Here is a 22,958-nt window from a genome sequence, read left to right as displayed (position 1 = left end):
GACAGTTCTCAAACGATCATCACTGGATCCTCGTGGATGACCAGAACTTGCATCTGTATGTTGCAAGTATATATTTTCAATATTGAAATCCTGCTTATAATCATCTTGAAGTCTGGCTTAAAATTCTATGACATCGGTTACCAGTCGATTCCCTGTTTGCGCGGATGTGAACGCTAAGTCACTTTTGTGGCGTAGCGGCTTCACCGATGATGGCGGTTATTTAATTGAGGGCTTATTACCACAACATAATTTGCAATGTATATAATGTACCTGGTGAGTTGCCCACCTAAGCAGGTATAGTGATGGGTTTCAAATTTTTTTTTCATGGAACGAATTCATGGACAGCCGTGAATTGGGGAAGATAATGAAGAAGAGTTGTCCGCAGGGCATATGTTGGTCAGTTATTGTGAGTGAAGGAGTTTATTTCACTTCTGCGGTAAAGGATGTTCAGCGGGTGTCGCATCATTGCATATGCTGAAGATGGTCTCTTGCTGGTTGATAGAGGCTCGTGGACGGAGGTGAAATCAAAGCCAAACAGGCATGTAGGCTACTCGAGCTAAAGGGTTATTAACATAAAACGTCGTTTAGCTTGGAGAAGACCGCGATGATGCTCCTCAAAGACCGTTTGGCTGCGAGCCGTTGTATCGATATATCGAACAGAAAATATATTCAAGTCCTAACAGAGACAATTACAGGGGGAATCACTTTTTCTCATTTTTCTGACTTCCTGTTCGTCCCAGACCAAACCCCTCCCCCGGATCACCACCGATCCGGGCCACGCTATCCTGTCCTCAAACCCAAAAAATTATCCCCCCCCCGCTAAAAAAATCTTTGCCTGGTCAAATCCATCCGTTTCTAAGTTTCACGCCATTTCTCATTTATCCAAACCCTCAAAAATAATACCCCCCAAAAAAAAAAAATTGAAAAGCCTAGAAAAGGAAAGATATAGCCTGGCGAATTGTTTTTTGGGGTGGGGGTAATTTTTGGGTTTTTATTGGATTTAAGGTCATGAGATAGCGGAGGCTTGGATCGGTGGAGATCTGGAAGGGTTTTTGTCTGGGACGAACAGGAAGTGAATAAAACTAGAAAAAAGTGATCCTCCTTATAATTGACGCTGTGAGGACTTGGAATATATTTAGTGTTCGAGACATTCATATGCCGATTCGCCGCCTGCCCCTATATCCTGATTATCCTGCATGCTTTAGTAGCTTGGAATTCAATGTTCGCCCACGAGCCTCCATCGACAAGCAGAAGGGCATCTGAGTCAGGTTGTTGTCTTCCAGGTGAGTTCTGAACTATTTTAACGCGTCCATCTGAGGGCAGGTTGTTTACTGACTTTCTTTATTTGATTTGAACATTTGAAAATGCTAAAGTTTCAATGCTGTTTGAACTTATCTTAATCTTATTTCAGCACTAGCCTATTCGAGTTCTTGTTAAATCTTGGCGAAATTTATTTTTAGCTTCCCGAACACTTTTTCTGCATACTCATCAGACAAAGATTAACAAGCTGATTTTCTGTAATTGTTGACGATAACAAAGTTTCCCTGTATAAGGTGCTGAAGAATCTTTTGATAGTGCATGTTGTGCAAGTGAGATCAGCAGCACCTGTTTTATGGACGGGTAGAACAATTGAGTTTTTTAACTAGTTCTATAAGTTTTTTAAAAATTCCTCATACATTATGTCAAGCATAACGTTGGGTGCAACGTAAACAATGCGAATGAGAGCAATTTTTCCTGAAAGAAAAGCTGTTGCAGTGACATTAATGACTGTAAGTATGGAATGATTAGTGATCTTCGCCAAAACTCGCTAGGAGTCTGTGCTAGTTGATTCACACAATGTTTCCTTTGATTTATGACTCGTGGCATGTTGAAATCTGTTCCAAGATGCTCAGCAATTTTTTCACCCCTTACTCACTTTCAACAACTGGATTTCCATGGTGTTTTCTCATTTCTGTGATTCTTTTTATGTGATTTGCACATCAAAGTAAGTCCACACTTGTTTATAGTTTTACAAGCTCTATAACGATTTGCACATAATGTTTTTTGAATGTGGCAATATTTTTATATTTTTGAGACAAACAGGTTTCACAGAGCATTGGTATATTTGGTATTCATTTTCGACAAAGGGCTGATTCTCAGAAGAGGCTTATTTCTTTTACAACATATACCCTAATTGATGAAGCATATATTATTGACAATATGGTATTCAAACAGATGATGTGCAGCGATTCCAAAATATAATTTGTGACTAATATGCTGATTAGACAATTGTGCATGGGATTCCTAATCAAGCCTACAAAAGAAAGTTTATATCATTTTTTTTTATTCAAGGATGTAAATCTGGAAGGTTTGAAGCAAAACAAGAATAATACTTTGTGAATTTTATTTAGTAACATAGTACTGGTGTTACACTTTAAATATTTTTATTTGTTAGGGATACTCTGCGGCAAAATTCAATATCACTCCATCTCTTTTAAGGAGTCATTCCCATAATGTAACATTTGACCTTATTATTGTATTATATCATCATTTATATTCTTATCAGTCCCAGCCAATTACTGCACATTGGTGAGGCTTAGAACTTTAAATAAAAAGTTAAAAATTAATTAAAGCTAGTAGAGGGGCATTACCTCAACAGAACAAAATAATACTTGGTTTTAAAAAAGTTATGAATTTAATGCACAGATGTTTTGATCAACATTTTATTTAAATATTTTATAATTAAACTAATGAACAAAACAGTATTTGGTGTATTTATCTGTTTAAAATAATGATCATTACTTCAGGATATGTGTGATGAAATTAACAAAGGACAGACTCATTTCAGATTGTATAAAATGGTATAGTTGTATTTAATTGTATTTTTTTTTTATACAATCAAATCTAGTTTACTCACAAACATTAATTATTAAAATCTTTATATATTTATTTTCCCCTTCATAAACTTAAATTTATTTAAAAAGAAAAAATAATAAATACCTTTCACAAAATCTTTGTAACCATTTTATTCCACCTAAACAGCAGTTAAAGCAAATTTATCTCTTGAAAATCATTGTTGCAATTTTGAAGATTGGCCACAAAATTAGATTTTTAATAGCCAATTTCAGTAGTAATGGGCACTGGATAGTTTATGTTTTGTTAACTTGATACAGAAACTTCATTTCCATAACAATATGGACCAATATCTCTGAGAATTTTAGAATTGAAAATTTTTAATTAATGGAAATTTTTTTGTAAGAATTCTCTATCATAATTACATCAGATTGTACTCTTATTTTAGGTAGGATTTATCAGAGCATGTATCCATGAAATTGAAGAAGGTATTATTTAAAGGAGGGATAGTTCATGTTACAGATACAAAAGGGAGATGGATATTTCTTCAATTAAGAAGAAATAAGGTTCATCCTATCTCTGTCATTCTTGAGGTAATTTTTTATGTAAACCAATCGTAAATAACAGTAACAAGCATTAAATTGTATCTAAGTTATAAAATTTAATGTTTTAGGCTGTTTTTTAAGAAACAATATCCTTTCTTCTGTGAGTCTATAAAATGAAGTACTTTTTAACTTAAGCATAAATACTCTTTTAGCCATTATTATTTTGATGGAATTGTACATTTAACTAAGTTAATTATTATTTTTACATCATTTTATTTTACTTTTTTATACCAGTTTCTCAATATGTACTGATGATTATTTAGCAACTGTTATGACCATCCATCCAGTTTTAAATTTAAAGTTAGATAAATTTTTTGTAAACTGTTTTTCTACATTTTCTAGTTTTGAATTTATATAAATAATCATTTATATAAACACACTATTGAGAGATTGTGGCTCAACGTTATCTCTAGATTGCAACCCTTATTGCCTTAAGAATCTATAAAGATTCCAGATTTACTGGATTTTTATGTCCAGCTTGGATCTCCTCCTTTTATGCCAGTGAGAGGAATAGTAATGATTCCAGCTGTGACCACACACTCTGTAGTTCTTTTATCTGCCAGCATGATGATAGTAAGGTTGGAGACCTCCCTGGGCATTCAAAATAAAAAGACAAACTGGATGTCCAATCAGACATGATAGAAGATAAGTTACATTTGGATGTGCCATTGAAATGGTCAATGATGTGAATAATGCAACAGTAATCTATCCATTCATGCAAGAGGCTGCATATCGCTCTTGTGAAAGGCCATGAAGAAGTTTAAACAAACCCCTTTATCATTTTGTGCAATAAGAATCCCAAATGACTGGACTTGTAGCAACAGCCAAAAGGCTAAATTGTTTGCTTTGCACTTAATCATGCCCTTCCAGCCCCATCTCACAGAAAGAGCTAGAAATGAGGAAGTCACTTATTTCATGGATTCCCCGTTGCAGTTACATTTTCTTATAAAGCTTATAGACCTAGAAAAGGCATTCGATAACGTAGACTGGAATAAAATGTTCAGCATTTTAAAAAAATAGGGTTCAAATACAGAGATAGAAGAACAATTGCTAACATGTACAGGAACCAAACAGCAACAGTAATAATTGAAGAACATAAGAAAGAAGCTGTAATAAGAAAGGGAGTTCGACAAGGATGTTCCCTATCCCTGTTACTTTTTAATCTTTACATGGAACTAACAGTTAATGATGTTAAAGAACAATTTAGATTCGGAGTAACAGTACAAGGTGAAAAGATAAAGATGCTACGATTTGCTGATGATATAGTAATTCTAGCCGACAGTAAAAAGGATTTAGAAGAAACAATGAATGGCATAGATGAAGTCCTACGCAAGAACTATCGCATGAAAATAAACAAGTACAAAACAAAAGTAATGAAATGTATTAGAAATAACAAAGATGGACCAATGAACGTGAAAATAGGAGGAGAAAAGATTATGGAGGTAGAAGAATTTTGTTATTTGGGAAGTAGAATTACTAAAGATGGACGAAGCAGGAGCGATATAAAATGCCGAATAGTACAAGTGAAACGAGCCTTCAGTCAGAAATATAATTTGTTTACATCAAAAATTAATTTAAATGTCAGGAAAAAATTTTTTAAAGTATATGTTTGGAATGTCGCTTTATATGGAAGTGAAGCTTGGACAATCGGAGTATCTGAGAAGAAAAGATTAGAAGCTTTTGAAATGTGGTGCTATAGGAGAATGTTTTAAAAATCAGATGGGTGGATAAAGTGACAAATGAAGAGGTATTGCGGCAAATAGATGAAGAAAGAAGCATTTGGAAAAATATAGTTAAAAGAAGAGACAGACTTATAGGCCACATACTAAGGCATCCTGGAATAGTCGCTTTAATATTGGAAGGACAGGTAGAAGGAAAAAATTGTGTAGGCAGGCCACGTTTCGAATATGTAAAACAAATTGTTAGGGATGTAGGATGTAGGGGATATACTGAAATGAAACGACTAGCACTAGATAGGGAATCTTGGAGAGCTGCATCAAACCAGTCAAATGACTGAAGACAAAAAAAAATAAAGCTCATCTCTGAGATGAGATAGTAAAAGAATTCAGGACAATAGAGAATTTCAGAAAGGCTCCCCGGTTTGACTCTATTACTCATATAGTGATATTTATATTGCCAACCAAAACCATTTTATACATTAAACATACTTTTTAATGGAATCTTACAAACTATGTATTTCCCTACTGAGTGGAAGGTCTTTCAAATCACACTGGTCCTGAAACCTGGCAAGCCTGTTCACAATTATCCTCTTACAGAGCCATTAGTTTATTGTCCACTTTATCATAAATATTTGCTATGCGCTGTTTAAATGCTATGGGCTGCTTTAGACGACAACAGTAGGATTCCAACCATCAGTTATATTTCCATAATAGTCATTCTACTGTCTAACTGATTTACAGGATTACTAGTGTTACTTATCACAACAAAGTGTCTGGAGAGGAAAGGATCTGGAGAGGAGAGGAGGAAAGTGTCTGTTCAACGGTGTTCTTGAACGTGCAACAGGCTTCAACAAGGTATGGCTGCCTGTTATACACAAATAACGGTTAACTCAGCTAAGCTCAACCACATGACATTTACAAAGAAGAGGGGGACTGCTCACAAGTTCACCTTGACGATTTCGATATTCCACCCTCTAACAACATTCAATACCTGAAGGTCTAGCTAGATCATTGCTTGATATGAAGGAACATGTAAGAGAGAAATGAAAGCAGCTCATCATTAAGATCAAGAAGAGATTCTTGCTTTTAGGCAGAGATTCTCAGCTCTCTCTGTCCAACAAGGTATTACTATATAAGATGTTCTTAAAATCGGTTGGGCAGTAAATATAATTTACTTTTTTGTCTGTTTGCATGTCTCTTTTTTGTATTTTAGTTCATGACAGTCCACTACTATCTGCTCAAAACAAAAACTAAACATAGAGATATTATAGTGTGCATCGACAAATTGCATACACATCTTACTGTAAAATTTTGTCTCATTAAAATTAGACCTTTGGAATTATGACTTATGCTTTATAGTAGTAAAAATATAACTAATTTGGATTTTCAGTAATGCAAAAAAAAAATTACTTCCCTCAGCTTGAGTTTCCTAGGTTTGACTGCTTGTGTATGTGTGTGTGTGTGTGTGTGTGTGTGTGTGTGTGTGTGTGTGTATCTATATATATATATATATATATAACTTCCTTTTAACTTTTTTCTTTTTCCTGTTTAGCCTTCAGGAATTACCATTCAGGAATTGTAGCCTTGTACAGTGTCAGTTCGACCATTCCTGAGACGTGTGGTTGTCCATTGAACTTACTTTATTATACTGATTAAAATGTATTAAATTATACATCAGTATCAAAATAGTGGTACCATCTACTGCAGGCTTCAAAATACTTTCATCATCCACATATTATGTCTGAAGATTGATCTTATTAAATTTATTTTTATGTTTTTATATATATATTGTATCTTTTTAAAATGTCTAATCCCTTAGTATTAATATTCCCTTTGTATTCATATTATATTTTTTTATTTTTAAATCTGTCATAATATTACATATATTGTATATTATTCTTAATCAGATACATAAAATACAATATCTAATATTAGGACCAATTTAAAAATAAATTTTATAAGATCAACCTTCAGGCAGAATATGAGGATGACAGTATTTTGAAAACTGCAGTGGATGGCACCACTATATATTTTTATAGTGATGTATAATTTAATATATTTCAATCAGTATAATAAAGTAAGTTCAATTAACTGGACAGCATGCATAGTTGCTTTACTTAAAATAATTTTTATTTGATTTTAGTTTGAATTTTTAAATTTAATTTTTGATTTTTAATTTTAGTTTTATTTTATGTCTTGACTTCATATTTTTATTTGTGTAAGAAAAAAACTTTTAAAATTTAATTTTTAATGTTAATTTTAATTAATTTTTCTTACTTTTAAATTTTGTTTAATTTTTAATAGAACTGAATAAAAGATTAAAATAAAAAGATTAAAGGTTTTAAATTGTAAATAAAATAAATAAATGCATGATATGTTATTACATTTTATGAAGTTTGTAATGTAATTTGAGACCACATAAAACTCTTGTTTTGAATGTATAATGCAGCTGATGTATGTAAATTGCGAAAGTGCTACATATATAGTGAAATAAGGTAAGTCATCCTACTTTATTTATTCTGTACTTTGGTTAATCTAATAAAATAAATATATTTGTATATAGTAGATGAGTATGATTCTTAAAAAAATTGATGGAAAAAAATTATATATATATATATATATATATATTGTTTTTTTTATGCTATTAGAATATCAAAGATTAAATTACTATATAACTTAAGTTAGTTTGAAATGATAATTTTGTGGTGATTCACATGTTTTCAGACAACCAGGTCTTCAGTGGTCAACCTTAGTTAAGTTAATTTTGTGCAGTAGTATAATTATTGAGCAGTCACCGCTAACATAGAGTCTATGGCACTTTGCAGATTGTTTTAAGTATAAAACAAATTAGTTTTAGACAGTAACTTTATAAATTCTGGTAACAATTATAATTTTGAAGTTTTACATCAAATAGTTTGGTTAAGATTGAAGGGGAAGAATGTTTTGTTCAATTCCAACTTTCAGAAAAAATATATATACTGTATGCCTTTTTAAAATGAAAATTTTTATCTTTAAATGTTCTAATAAATGTTTTAGTCATTGGAACACCATCAATGGGACTACACTGCACATCAAAGAATGATCATGGCCCAGCCTGGCATCTGATGTAGAGAGGTAGAGGTTTTAGTCTGGATAGGTCTGCAAGTGAGAATTCCATACTACCATGGGGTTTGAGACCACATGGTGGCTAAAAAACGTTTCCCCTTTTCCAATGGGAGAAAGAAAAGCTAATGTTAAGGGTGTATTACATAATAATACTTTCTCATGCCAAGTAATTTATTTTTCTCGTGCCAAGTAATATGAATAACAAAATTAGCATTAGTAACTTACATTTTTTTTTTTTAATTAAAAATGATATTAGATGTCTGTTTTATGAAATTATTGAAGAAACAAAAAAAAACCAAAGAATTTTATTATTTTTGTAAGAACAATTGTTATTATTCCAGTTCTTTTCAAAAACATGGATGGTATTATTTAATAAAACTATCTTATATATCTTCTTAAAAAGGAACATATAAAATAATATTCTTAGAATAATGATTGTAATATAACTGTGGGCTACCCCCATAGTTATTGACATTCATTAGCCATGAGAGGGATTAAGTTTATTTTGAGTCTGAGAAAAGAATATGGGATCAAAAATTATTGGATAATTAATACGTTTTAACATATGAATTAACTTATATGAGCTAAATGAGTATTTATGATAAGGAATTAAAAGTTTGCATTTAAATAATAATAGCTGATCATTTAAGTTTTTATTTTCATTAAATGTACAATATAGATGAACTTCAATTGCCTACTTGAATAATATGAATTCAATCATTTGACTGGTTTCATGCAGCTTTACAAGATTCTCTTACTAATGCCAGTTCTTTCATTTATTTAACCCATTTATATCTTTAGCCTGCAACAATTTGTTTTAAATATTCTAAAACTTGCCTACTTGAATAATAGGAATTCAGTCATTTGAATGGTTTCATGCAGCTTTACAAGATTCTCTTTCTAGTCCCAACATTTTCATTTAATAAACCTATTTATATAATTAGCCTGTAAGAATTTGTTTTAAATATACTAAAACTTGCCTACTTGAATAATATGAAGTCAATCATTTGAATGGTTTCATGCAGCTTTACAAGATTCTCTTTCTAGTCCCAACTCTTTCATTTAATTAACTTATTTATATCATTAGCCTGTAACAATTTGTTTTAAATATTATAAAACTTGCCTACTTGAATAATATGAATTCAATCATTTGAATGGTTTCATGCAGCTTTACAAGATTATCTTTCTAGTCCCAACTCTCTCATTTAATTAACTTATTTATATCATTAGCCTGTAACAATTTGTTTTAAATATTCTAAAACTTGCGTACTTGAATAATATGAATACAATCATTTGAATGGTTTCATGCAGCTTTATAAGATTCTCATTCTAGTCCCAACTCTTTCATTTAATTATCCCATTTATATCGTTAGCCTGTAACAATTTGTTTTAAATATTCTAAAACTTGCCTACTTGAATAACATGAATTCAATCATTTAAATGGTTTCATGCAGCTTTACAAGATTCTCATTCTAGTCCCAACTCTTTCATTTAATTAAATTATTTATATCATTAGCCTGTAAGAATTTGTGTTAAATATTCTAAAACTTGCCTACTTGAATAATATGAATACAATCATTTGAATGGTTTCATGCAGCTTTACAAGATTCTCTTTCTAGTCCCAACACTTTCATTTAATTAAATTATTTATATCATTAGCCTGTAAGAATTTGTTTTAAATATTCTAAAACTTGCCTACTTGAATAATATGAATACAATCATTTGAATGGTTTCATGCAGCTTTACAAGATTCTCATTCTAGTCCCAACTCTTTCATTTAATTATCCCATTTATATCGTTAGCCTGTACGATTTGTTTTAAATATTCTAAAACTTGCCTACTTGAATTATATGTATACAATCATTTGAATGGTTTCACGTAGCTTTACAAGATTCTCTTTCTAGTCCCCACAATTTCATTTAATAAACCTATTTATATCATTAGCCTGTAAGAATTTGTTTTAAATATTCTAAAACTTGCCTACTTGAATAATAGGAATTCAATCATTTGAATGGTTTCATGCAGCTTTACAAGATTCTCTTTCTAGTCCCAACTCTTTTATTAAATTAACCCATTTATATCTTTGCCTGTAACAATTTGTTTTAAATATTCTAAAACTTGCCTACTTGAATAATATGAATTCAATCATTTGAATGGTTTCATGCAGCTTTACAAGATTCTCTTTCTAGTCCGAACTCTTTCATTTAACTAACATAATTATATCATTAGCCTGTAACAATTTGTTTTAAATATTCTAAAACTTGCCTACTTGAATAATATGAAGTCAATCATTTGAATGATTTCATGCAGCTTTGCAATATTCTCTTTCTAGTCCGAACCCTTTCATTTAACTAACCCATTTATATCAGTAGCCTGTAAGAATTTGTTTTAAATATTCTAAAACTTGCCTACTTGAATAATAGGAATTCAATCATTTGAATGGTTTCATGCAGCTTTACAAGATTCTCTTTCTAGTCCCAACTCTTTTATTTAATTAACCCATTTATATCTTTGCCTGTAACAATTTGTTTTAAATATTCTAAAACATGCCTACTTGAATAATATGAATACAATGATTTGAATGGTTTCATGCAGCTTTACATGATTCTCTTTCTAGTCCCAACTCTTTCATTTAAATATCCCATTTATATCGTTAGCCTGTAACAATTTGTTTTAAATATTCTAATACTTGCCTACTTGAATAATATGAATACAATCATTTGAATGGTTTCATGTAGCTTTACAAGATTCTCTTTCTAGTCCTAACTCTTTCATTTAATTATCCCATTTATATCGTTAGCCTGTAACAATTTGTTTTAAATATTCTAAAACTTGCCTACTTGAATAATATGAATTCAATCATTTGAATGGTTTCATGCAGCTTTACAAGATTCTCTTTCTAGTCCCAACAATTTCATTTAATAAACCTATTTATATCATTAGCCTGTAAGAATTTGTTTTAAATATTCTAAAACTTGCCAACTTGAATAATATGAATTCAATCATTTGAAAGGTTTCATGCAGCTTTACAAGATTCTCTTTCTAGTCCCAACACTTTCATTTAATTAACTTATTTATATCATTAGCCTGTAAAAATTTGTTTTTAATATTCTAAAACTTGCCTACTTGAATAATATGATTACAATCATTTGAATGATTTCATGCAGCTTTGCATTATTCTCTTTCTAGTCCCAACACTTTCATTTAATTATCCAATTTATATCGTTAGCCTGTAACAATTTGTTGTAAATATTCTAAAACTTGCCTACTTGAATAATATGAATTCAATCATTTGAATGGTTTCATGCAGCTTTACAAGATTCTCTTTCTGGTCCCAACAATTTCATTTAATAAACCTATTTATATCATTAGCCTGTAAGAATTTGTTTTAAATATTCCAAAACTTGCCTACTTGAATAATAGGAATTCAATCATTTGAATGGTTTCATGCAGCTTTACAAGATTCTCTTTCTAGTCCCAACTCTTTTATTTAATTAACACATTTATATCTTTGCCTGTAACAATTTGTTTTAAATATTCTAAAACTTGCCAACTTGAATAATATGAATTCAATCATTTGAAAGGTTTCATGCAGCTTTACAAGATTCTCTTTCTAGTCCCAACACTTTCATTTAATTAACTTATTTATATCATTAGCCTGTAAGAATTTGTTTTTAATATTCTAAAACTTGCCTACTTGAATAATATGATTACAATCATTTGAATGATTTCATGCAGCTTTGCATTATTCTCTTTCTAGTCCCAACACTTTCATTTAATAAACCTATTTATATCTTTAGGCGGTAACAATTTGTTTTAAATCTTCCAAAACTTGCCCACTTGAATAATATGAAGTCAATCATTTGAATGGTTTCATGCAGCTTTACAAGATTCTCTTTCTAGTCCCAACTCTTTCATTTAATTAACTTATTTATATCATTAGACTGTAACAATTTGTTTTAAATATTCTAAAACTTGCCTACTTGAATAATATGAATTCAATCATTTGAATGGTTTCATGCAGCTTTACAAGATTCTCTTTCTAGTCCCAAACATTTCATTTAATTAACCCATTTATATATTTAGGCTGTCACAATATGTTTTAAATATTCTAAAACTTGCCTACTTGAATAATATGAATTCAATCATTTGAATGGTTTCATGCAGCTTTACAAGATTCTCTTTCTAGTCCGAACTCTTTCATTTAATTAACCCATTTATATCGTTAGCCTGTAACAATTTGATTTAAATATTCTAAAACTTGCCTACTTGAATAATATGAATTCAATCATTTGAATGGTTTCATGCAGCTTTACAAGATTCTCTTTCTAGTCCCAACTCTTTCATTTAACTAACTTAATTATATCATTAGCCTGTAACAATTTGTTTTAAATATTCTAAAACTTGCCTACTTGAATAATATGAAGTCAATCATTTGAATGATTTTATGCAGCTTTACAAGATTCTCTTTCTAGTCCCAAATATTTCATTTAATTAACCCAATTATATATTTAGGCTGTCACAATATGTTTTAAATATTCTAAAACTTGCCTACTTGAATAATATGAATTCAATCATTTGAATGGTTTCATGCAGCTTTACAAGATTCTCTTTCTAGTCCCAACTCTTTCATTTAATTAACCCATTTATATCGTTAGCCTGTAACAATTTGTTTTAAATATTCTAAAACTTGCCTACTTGAATAATATGAATTCAATCATTTGAATGGTTTCATGCAGCTTTACAAGATTCTCTTTCTAGTCCCAACGCTTTCATTTAATTAACTTATTTATATAATTAGCCTTTAACAATTTGTTTTAAATATTCTAAAACTTGCCTACTTGAATGATATGAATTCAATCATTTGAATGGTTTCATGCAGCTTTACAAGATTCTCTTTCTAGTCCCAAATATTTCATTTAATTAACCCATTTATATATTTAGGCTGTCACAATATGTTTTAAATATTATAAAACTTGCCTACTTGAATAATATGAATTCAATCATTTGAATGGTTTCATTCAGATTTACAAGATTCTCGTTCTTGTCCCAACACTTTCATTTAATTAACCCATTTATATCTTTAGCCTGTAAGAATTTGTTTTAAATATTCTAAAACTTGCCTACTTGAATAATATGAATACAATCATTTGAATGGTTTCATGCAGCTTTACAAGATTCTCTTTCTAGTCCCAACTCTTTCATTTAATTATCCCATTTATATCGTTAGCCTGGAACAATTTGTTTTAAATATTCTAAAACTTGCCTACTTGAATAATATGAATTCAATCATTTGAATGGTTTCATGCAGCTTTACAAGATTCTCTTTCTAGTCCCAACACTTTCATTTAATTAACTTATTTATATCATAAGCCTGTAAGAATTTGTTTTTAATATTCTAAAACTTGCCTACTTGAATAATATGAATACAATCATTTGAATGTTTTCATGTAGCTTTACAAGATTCTCTTTCTAGTCCCAACTCTTTAATTTAATTATCCCATTTATATCGTTAGCCTGTAACAATTTGATTTAAATATTCTAAAACTTGCCTACTTGAATAATATGAATTGAATCATTTGAATGGTTTCATGCAGCATTACAAGATTCTCTTTCTAGTCCCCACAATTTCATTTAATAAACCTATTTATATCATTAGCCTGTAAGAATTTGTTTTAAATATTCTAAAACTTGCCTACTTGAATAATAGGAATTCAATCATTTGAATGGTTTCATGCAGCATTACAAGATTCTCTTTCTAGTCCCAACTCTTTTATTTAACTAACCCATTTATATCAGTAGCCTGTACGAATTTGTTTTAAATATTCTAAAACTTCCCTACTTGAATAATAGGAATTCAATCATTAAAATGGTTTCATGCAGCTTTACAAGATTCTCTTTCTAGTCCCAACACTTTCGTTTAATTAACTTATTTATATCATTAACCTGTAAGAATTTGTTTTAAATATTCTAAAACTTGCCTACTTGAATAATATGAATACAATCATTTGAATGGTTTCATGCAGCTTTACATGATTCTCTTTCTAGTCCCAACTCTTTCATTTAAATATCCCATTTATATCGTTAGCCTGTAACAATTTGTTTTAAATATTCTAATACTTGCCTACTTGAATAATATGAATTCAATCATTTGAATGGTTTCATACAGCTTTACAAGATTCTCTTTCTAGTCCCAACACTTTCATTTAATTAACTTATTTATATCATAAGCCTGTAAGAATTGGTTTTTAATATTCTAAAACTTGCCTACTTCAATAATATGAATTCAATCATTTGAATGGTTTCATGCAGCTTTACAAGATTCTCTTTCTAGTCCCCACAATTTCATTTAATAAACCTATTTATATCATTAGCCTGTAAGAATTTGTTTTAAATATTCTAAAACTTGCCTACTTGAATAATAGGAATTCAATCATTTGAATGGTTTCATACAGCTTTACAAGATTCTCTTTCTAGTCCCAACTCTTTTATTTAATTAACCCATTTATATCTTTGCCTGTAACAATTTGTTTTAAATATTCTAAAACTTGCCTACTTGAATAATATGAATTCAATCATTTGAATGGTTTCATGCAGCTTTACAAGATTCTCTTTCTAGTCCCAACTCTTTCATTTAACTAACTTAATTATATCATTAGCCTGTAACAATTTGTTTTAAATATTCTAAAACTTGCCTACTTGAATAATATGAAGTCAATCATTTGAATGATTTCATGCAGCTTTGCAATATTCTCTTTCTAGTCCGAACCCTTTCATTTAACTAACCCATTTATATCAGTAGCCTGTAAGAATTTGTTTTAAATATTCTAAAACTTGCCTACTTGAATAATATGAATTCAATCATTTGAATGGTTTCATGCAGCTTTACAAGATTCTCTTTCTAGTCCCCACAATTTCATTTAATAAACCTATTTATATCATTAGCCTGTAAGAATTTGTTTTAAATATTCTAAAACTTGCCTACTTGAATAATAGGAATTCAATCATTTGAATGGTTTCATGCAGCTTTACAAGATTCTCTTTCTAGTCCCAACTCTTTTATTAAATTAACCCATTTATATCTTTGCCTGTAACAATTTGTTTTAAATATTCTAAAACTTGCCTACTTGAATAATATGAATTCAATCATTTGAATGGTTTCATGCAGCTTTACAAGATTCTCTTTCTAGTCCGAACTCTTTCATTTAACTAACATAATTATATCATTAGCCTGTAACAATTTGTTTTAAATATTCTAAAACTTGCCTACTTGAATAATATGAAGTCAATCATTTGAATGATTTCATGCAGCTTTGCAATATTCTCTTTCTAGTCCGAACCCTTTCATTTAACTAACCCATTTATATCAGTAGCCTGTAAGAATTTGTTTTAAATATTCTAAAACTTGCCTACTTGAATAATAGGAATTCAATCATTTGAATGGTTTCATGCAGCTTTACAAGATTCTCTTTCTAGTTCCAACTCTTTTATTTAATTAACCCATTTATATCTTTGCCTGTAACAATTTGTTTTAAATATTCTAAAACTTGCCTACTTGAATAATATGAATACAATGATTTGAATGGTTTCATGCAGCTTTACATGATTCTCTTTCTAGTCCCAACTCTTTCATTTAAATATCTCATTTATATCGTTAGCCTGTAACAATTTGTTTTAAATATTCTAATACTTGCCTACTTGAATAATATGAATACAATCATTTGAATGGTTTCATGTAGCTTTACAAGATTCTCTTTCTAGTCCCAACTCTTTCATTTAATTATCCCATTTATATCGTTAGCCTGTAACAATTTGTTTTAAATATTCTAAAACTTGCCTACTTGAATAATATGAATTCAATCATTTGAATGGTTTCATGCAGCTTTACAAGATTCTCTTTCTAGTCCCAACAATTTCATTTAATAAACCTATTTATATCATTAGCCTGTAAGAATTTGTTTTAAATATTCTAAAACTTGCCAACTTGAATAATATGAATTCAATCATTTGAAAGGTTTCATGCAGCTTTACAAGATTCTCTTTCTAGTCCCAACACTTTCATTTAATTAACTTATTTATATCATTAGCCTGTAAAAATTTGTTTTTAATATTCTAAAACTTGCCTACTTGAATAATATGATTACAATCATTTGAATGATTTCATGCAGCTTTGCATTATTCTCTTTCTAGTCCCAACACTTTCATTTAATTATCCCATTAATATCGTTAGCCTGTAACAATTTGTTGTAAATATTCTAAAACTTGCCTACTTGAATAATATGAATTCAATCATTTGAATGGTTTCATGCAGCTTTACAAGATTCTCTTTCTAGTCCTAACAATTTCATTTAATAAACCTATTTATATCATTAGCCTGTAAGAATTTGTTTTAAATATTCTAAAACTTGCCTACTTGAATAATAGGAATTCAATCATTTGAATGGTTTCATGCAGCTTTACAAGATTCTCTTTCTAGTCCCAACTCTTTTATTTAATTAACACATTTATATCTCTGCCTGTAACAATTTGTTTTAAATATTCTAAAACTTGCCAACTTGAATAATATGAATTCAATCATTTGAAAGGTTTCATGCAGCTTTACAAGATTCTCTTTCTAGTCCCAACACTTTCATTTAATTAACTTATTTATATCATTAGCCTGTAAGAATTTGTTTTTAATATTCTAAAACTTGCCTACTTGAATAATATGATTACAATCATTTGAATGATTTCATGCAGCTTTGCATTATTCTCTTTCTAGTCCCAACACTTTCATTTAATAAACCTATTTATATCATTAGCCTGTAAGAATTTGTTTTAAATATTCTAAAACTTGCCTACTTGAATAATAGGAATTTAATCATTTGAATGGTTTCATGCAGCTTTAAAAGATTCTCTTTCTAGTCCCAACTCTTTCATTTAATTTTCCCATTTATATGTTAAGCGTGTAACAATTTGTTTTAAATATTCTATAACTTGCCTACTTGAATAATATGAATTCAATCATTTGAATGATTTCATGCAGCTTTACAATAATCTGTTTCTAGTCCCAAACCTTTCATTTAATTAACCCATTTTTATCTTTGCCTGTAACAATTTGTTTTAAATATTCTAAAACTTGCCTACTTGAATAATATGAATTCAATCATTTGAATGGTTTCATGCAGCTTTACAAGATTCTCTTTCTAGCCCCAACACTTTCATTTAATTAACTTATTTATATCATTAGCCTGTAAGAATTTGTTTTTAATATTCTAAAACTTGCCTACTTGAATAATATGATTACAATCATTTGCATGATTTCATGCAGCTTTGCAATATTCTCTTTCTAGTCCCAACACTTTCATTTAATAAACCTATTTATATCATTAGCCTGTAAGAATTTGTTTTAAATATTCTAAAACTTGCCTACTTGAATAATAGGAATTCAATCATTTGAATGGTTTCATGCAGCTTTACAAGATTCTCTTTCTAGTCCCAACTCTTTTATTTAATTAACCCATTTATATCTTTGCCTGTAACAATTTGTTTTAAATATTCTAAAACTTGCCAACTTGAATAATATGAATTCAATCATTTGAAAGGTTACATGCAGCTTTACAAGATTCTCTTTCTAGTTCCAACACTTTCATTTAATTAACTTATTTATATCATTAGCCTGTAAGAATTTGTTTTTAATATTCTAAAACTTGCCTACTTGAATAATATGATTACAATCATTTGAATGATTTCATGCAGCTTTGCAATATTCTCTTTCTAGTCCCAACACTTTCATTTAATAAACCTATTTATATCATTAGCCTGTAAGAATTTGTTTTAAATATTCCAAAACTTGCCTACTTGAATAATATGAATTCAATCATTTGAATGGTTTCATGTAGCTTTACAAGATTCTCTTTCTAGTCCCAATGCTTTCATTTAATTAACTTATTTATATAATTAGCCTGTAACAATTTGTTTTAAATATTCTAAAACTTGCCTACTTGAATAATATGAATACAATCATTTGAATGGTTTCATGCAGCTTTACAAGATTCTCTTTCTAGTCCCAACACTTTCATTTAATAAACCTATTTATATCATTAGCCTGTAAGAATTTGTTTTAAATATTCTAAAACTTGCTTACTTGAATTATAGGAATTTAATCATTTGAATGGTTTCATGCAGCTTTAAAAGATTCTCTTTCTAGTCCCAACTCTTTCATTTAATTTTCCCATTTATATCTTAAGCGTGTAACAATTTGTTTTAAATATTCTAAAAATTGCCTACTTGAATAATATGAATTCAATCATTTGAATGGTTTCATGTAGCTTTACAAGATTCTCTTTCTAGTCCCAATGCTTTCATTTAATTAACTTATTTATATAATTAGCCTGTAACAATTTGTTTTAAATATTCTAAAACTTGCCTACTTGAATAATATGAATACAATCATTTGAATGGTTTCATGCAGCTTTACAAGATTCTCTTTCTAGTCCCCACAATTTCATTTAATAAACTTATTTATATCATTAGCCTGTAAGAATTTGTTCTAAATATTCTAAAACTTGCCTACTTGAATAATAGGAATTCAATCATTTGAATGGTTTCATGCAGCTTTACAAGATTCTCTTTCTAGTCCCAACTCTTTTATTTAATTAACCCATTTATATCTTTGCCTGTAACAATTTGTTTTAAATATTCTAAAACTTGCCTACTTGAATAATATGAATTCAATCATTTGAATGGTTTCATGCAGCTTTACAAGATTCTCTTTCTAGTCCCAACCCTTTCATTTAACTAACTTAATTATATCATTAGCCTGTAACAATTTGTTTTAAATATTCTAAAACTTGCCTACTTGAATAATATGAAGTCAATCATTTGAATGATTTCATGCAGCTTTGCAATATTCTCTTTCTAGTCCGAACCCTTTCATTTAACTAACCCATTTATATAAGTAGCCTGTAAGAATTTGTTTTAAATATTCTAAAACTTGCCTACTTGAATAATAGGAATTCAATCATTAAAATGGTTTCATGCAGCTTTACAAGATTCTCTTTCTAGTCCCAACACTTTCGTTTAATTAACTTATTTATATCATTAACCTGTAAGAATTTGTTTTAAATATTCTAAAACTTGCCTACTTGAATAATATGAATACAATCATTTGAATGGTTTCATGCAGCTTTACATGATTCTCTTTCAAGTCCCAACTCTTTCATTTAAATATCCCATTTATATCGTTAGCCTGTAACAATTTGTTTTAAATATTCTAATACTTGCCTACTTGAATAATATAAATTCAATCATTTGAATGGTTTCATGCAGCTTTACAAGATTCTCTTTCTAGTCCCAACACTTTCATTTAATTAACTTATTTATATCATAAGCCTGTAAGAATTTGTTTTTAATATTCTAAAACTTGCCTACTTCAATAATATGAATTCAATCATTTGAATGGTTTCATGCAGCTTTACAAGATTCTCTTTCTAGTCCCCACAATTTCATTTAATAAACCTATTTATATCATTAGCCTGTAAGAATTTGTTTTAAATATTCTAAAACTTGCCTACTTGAATAATATGAATTCAATCATTTGAATGGTTTCATGCAGCTTTACAAGATTCTCTTTCTAGTCCCCACAATTTCATTTAATAAACCTATTTATATCATTAGCCTGTAAGAATTTGTTTTAAATATTCTAAAACTTACCTACTTGAATAATAGGAATTCAATCATTTGAATGGTTTCATGCAGCTTTACAAGATTCTCTTTCTAGTCCCAACTCTTTTATTAAATTAACCCATTTATATCTTTGCCTGTAACAATTTGTTTTAAATATTCTAAAACTTGCCTACTTGAATAATATGAATTCAATCATTTGAATGGTTTCATGCAGCTTTACAAGATTCTCTTTCTAGTCCGAACTCTTTCATTTAACTAACATAATTATATCATTAGCCTGTAACAATTTGTTTTAAATATTCTAAAACTTGCCTACTTGAATAATATGAAGTCAATCATTTGAATGATTTCATGCAGCTTTGCAATATTCTCTTTCTAGTCCGAACCCTTTCATTTAACTAACCCATTTATATCAGTAGCCTGTAAGAATTTGTTTTAAATATTCTAAAACTTGCCTACTTGAATAATAGGAATTCAATCATTTGAATGGTTTCATGCAGCTTTACAAGATTCTCTTTCTAGTTCCAACTCTTTTATTTAATTAACCCATTTATATCTTTGCCTGTAACAATTTGTTTTAAATATTCTAAAACTTGCCTACTTGAATAAATGAATACAATGATTTGAATGGTTTCATGCAGCTTTACATGATTCTCTTTCTAGTCCCAACTCTTTCATTTAAATATCTCATTTATATCGTTAGCCTGTAACAATTTGTTTTAAATATTCTAATACTTGCCTACTTGAATAATATGAATTCAATCATTTGAATGGTTTCATGCAGCTTTACAAGATTCTCTTTCTAGTCCGAACCCTTTCATTTAACTAACCCATTTATATCTTTGCCTGTAACAATTTGTTTTAAATATTCTAAAACTTGCCTACTTGAATAATATGAATTCAATCATTTGAATGGTTTCATGCAGCTTTACAAGATTCTCTTTCTAGTCCCAACTCTTTCATTTAACTAACTTAATTATATCATTAGCCTGTAACAATTTGTTTTAAATATTCTAAAACTTGCCTACTTGAATAATATGAAGTCAATCATTTGAATGATTTCATGCAGCTTTGCAATATTCTCTTTCTAGTCCGAACCCTTTCATTTAACTAACCCATTTATATCAGTAGCCTGTAAGAATTTGTTTTAAATATTCTAAAACTTGCCTACTTGAATAATATGAATTCAATCATTTGAATGGTTTCATGCAGCTTTACAAGATTCTCTTTCTAGTCCCCACAATTTCATTTAATAAACCTATTTATATCATTAGCCTGTAAGAATTTGTTTTAAATATTCTAAAACTTGCCTACTTGAATAATAGGAATTCAATCATTTGAATGGTTTCATGCAGCTTTACAAGATTCTCTTTCTAGTCCCAACTCTTTTATTAAATTAACCCATTTATATCTTTGCCTGTAACAATTTGTTTTAAATATTCTAAAACTTGCCTACTTGAATAATATGAATTCAATCATTTGAATGGTTTCATGCAGCTTTACAAGATTCTCTTTCTAGTCCGAACTCTTTCATTTAACTAACATAATTATATCATTAGCCTGTAACAATTTGTTTTAAATATTCTAAAACTTGCCTACTTGAATAATATGAAGTCAATCATTTGAATGATTTCATGCAGCTTTGCAATATTCTCTTTCTAGTCCGAACCCTTTCATTTAACTAACCCATTTATATCAGTAGCCTGTAAGAATTTGTTTTAAATATTCTAAAACTTGCCTACTTGAATAATAGGAATTCAATCATTTGAATGGTTTCATGCAGCTTTACAAGATTCTCTTTCTAGTTCCAACTCTTTTATTTAATTAACCCATTTATATCTTTGCCTGTAACAATTTGTTTTAAATATTCTAAAACTTGCCTACTTGAATAATATGAATACAATGATTTGAATGGTTTCATGCAGCTTTACATGATTCTCTTTCTAGTCCCAACTCTTTCATTTAAATATCTCATTTATATCGTTAGCCTGTAACAATTTGTTTTAAATATTCTAATACTTGCCTACTTGAATAATATGAATACAATCATTTGAATGGTTTCATGTAGCTTTACAAGATTCTCTTTCTAGTCCCAACTCTTTCATTTAATTATCCCATTTATATCGTTAGCCTGTAACAATTTGTTTTAAATATTCTAAAACTTGCCTACTTGAATAATATGAATTCAATCATTTGAATGGTTTCATGCAGCTTTACAAGATTCTCTTTCTAGTCCCAACAATTTCATTTAATAAACCTATTTATATCATTAGCCTGTAAGAATTTGTTTTAAATATTCTAAAACTTGCCAACTTGAATAATATGAATTCAATCATTTGAAAGGTTTCATGCAGCTTTACAAGATTCTCTTTCTAGTCCCAACACTTTCATTTAATTAACTTATTTATATCATTAGCCTGTAAAAATTTGTTTTTAATATTCTAAAACTTGCCTACTTGAATAATATGATTACAATCATTTGAATGATTTCATGCAGCTTTGCATTATTCTCTTTCTAGTCCCAACACTTTCATTTAATTATCCCATTAATATCGTTAGCCTGTAACAATTTGTTGTAAATATTCTAAAACTTGCCTACTTGAATAATATGAATTCAATCATTTGAATGGTTTCATGCAGCTTTACAAGATTCTCTTTCTAGTCCTAACAATTTCATTTAATAAACCTATTTATATCATTAGCCTGTAAGAATTTGTTTTAAATATTCTAAAACTTGCCTACTTGAATAATAGGAATTCAATCATTTGAATGGTTTCATGCAGCTTTACAAGATTCTCTTTCTAGTCCCAACTCTTTTATTTAAATAACACATTTATATCTCTGCCTGTAACAATTTGTTTTAAATATTCTAAAACTTGCCAACTTGAATAATATGAATTCAATCATTTGAAAGGTTTCATGCAGCTTTACAAGATTCTCTTTCTAGTCCCAACACTTTCATTTAATTAACTTATTTATATCATTAGCCTGTAAGAATTTGTTTTTAATATTCTAAAACTTGCCTACTTGAATAATATGATTACAATCATTTGAATGATTTCATGCAGCT

The sequence above is a fragment of the Lycorma delicatula genome, chromosome 3 (genome assembly GCF_047948215.1).
Source record: "Lycorma delicatula isolate Av1 chromosome 3, ASM4794821v1, whole genome shotgun sequence".
NCBI lineage: Eukaryota > Metazoa > Arthropoda > Insecta > Hemiptera > Fulgoridae > Lycorma > Lycorma delicatula.
This window is presented reverse-complemented; position numbering follows the sequence as displayed.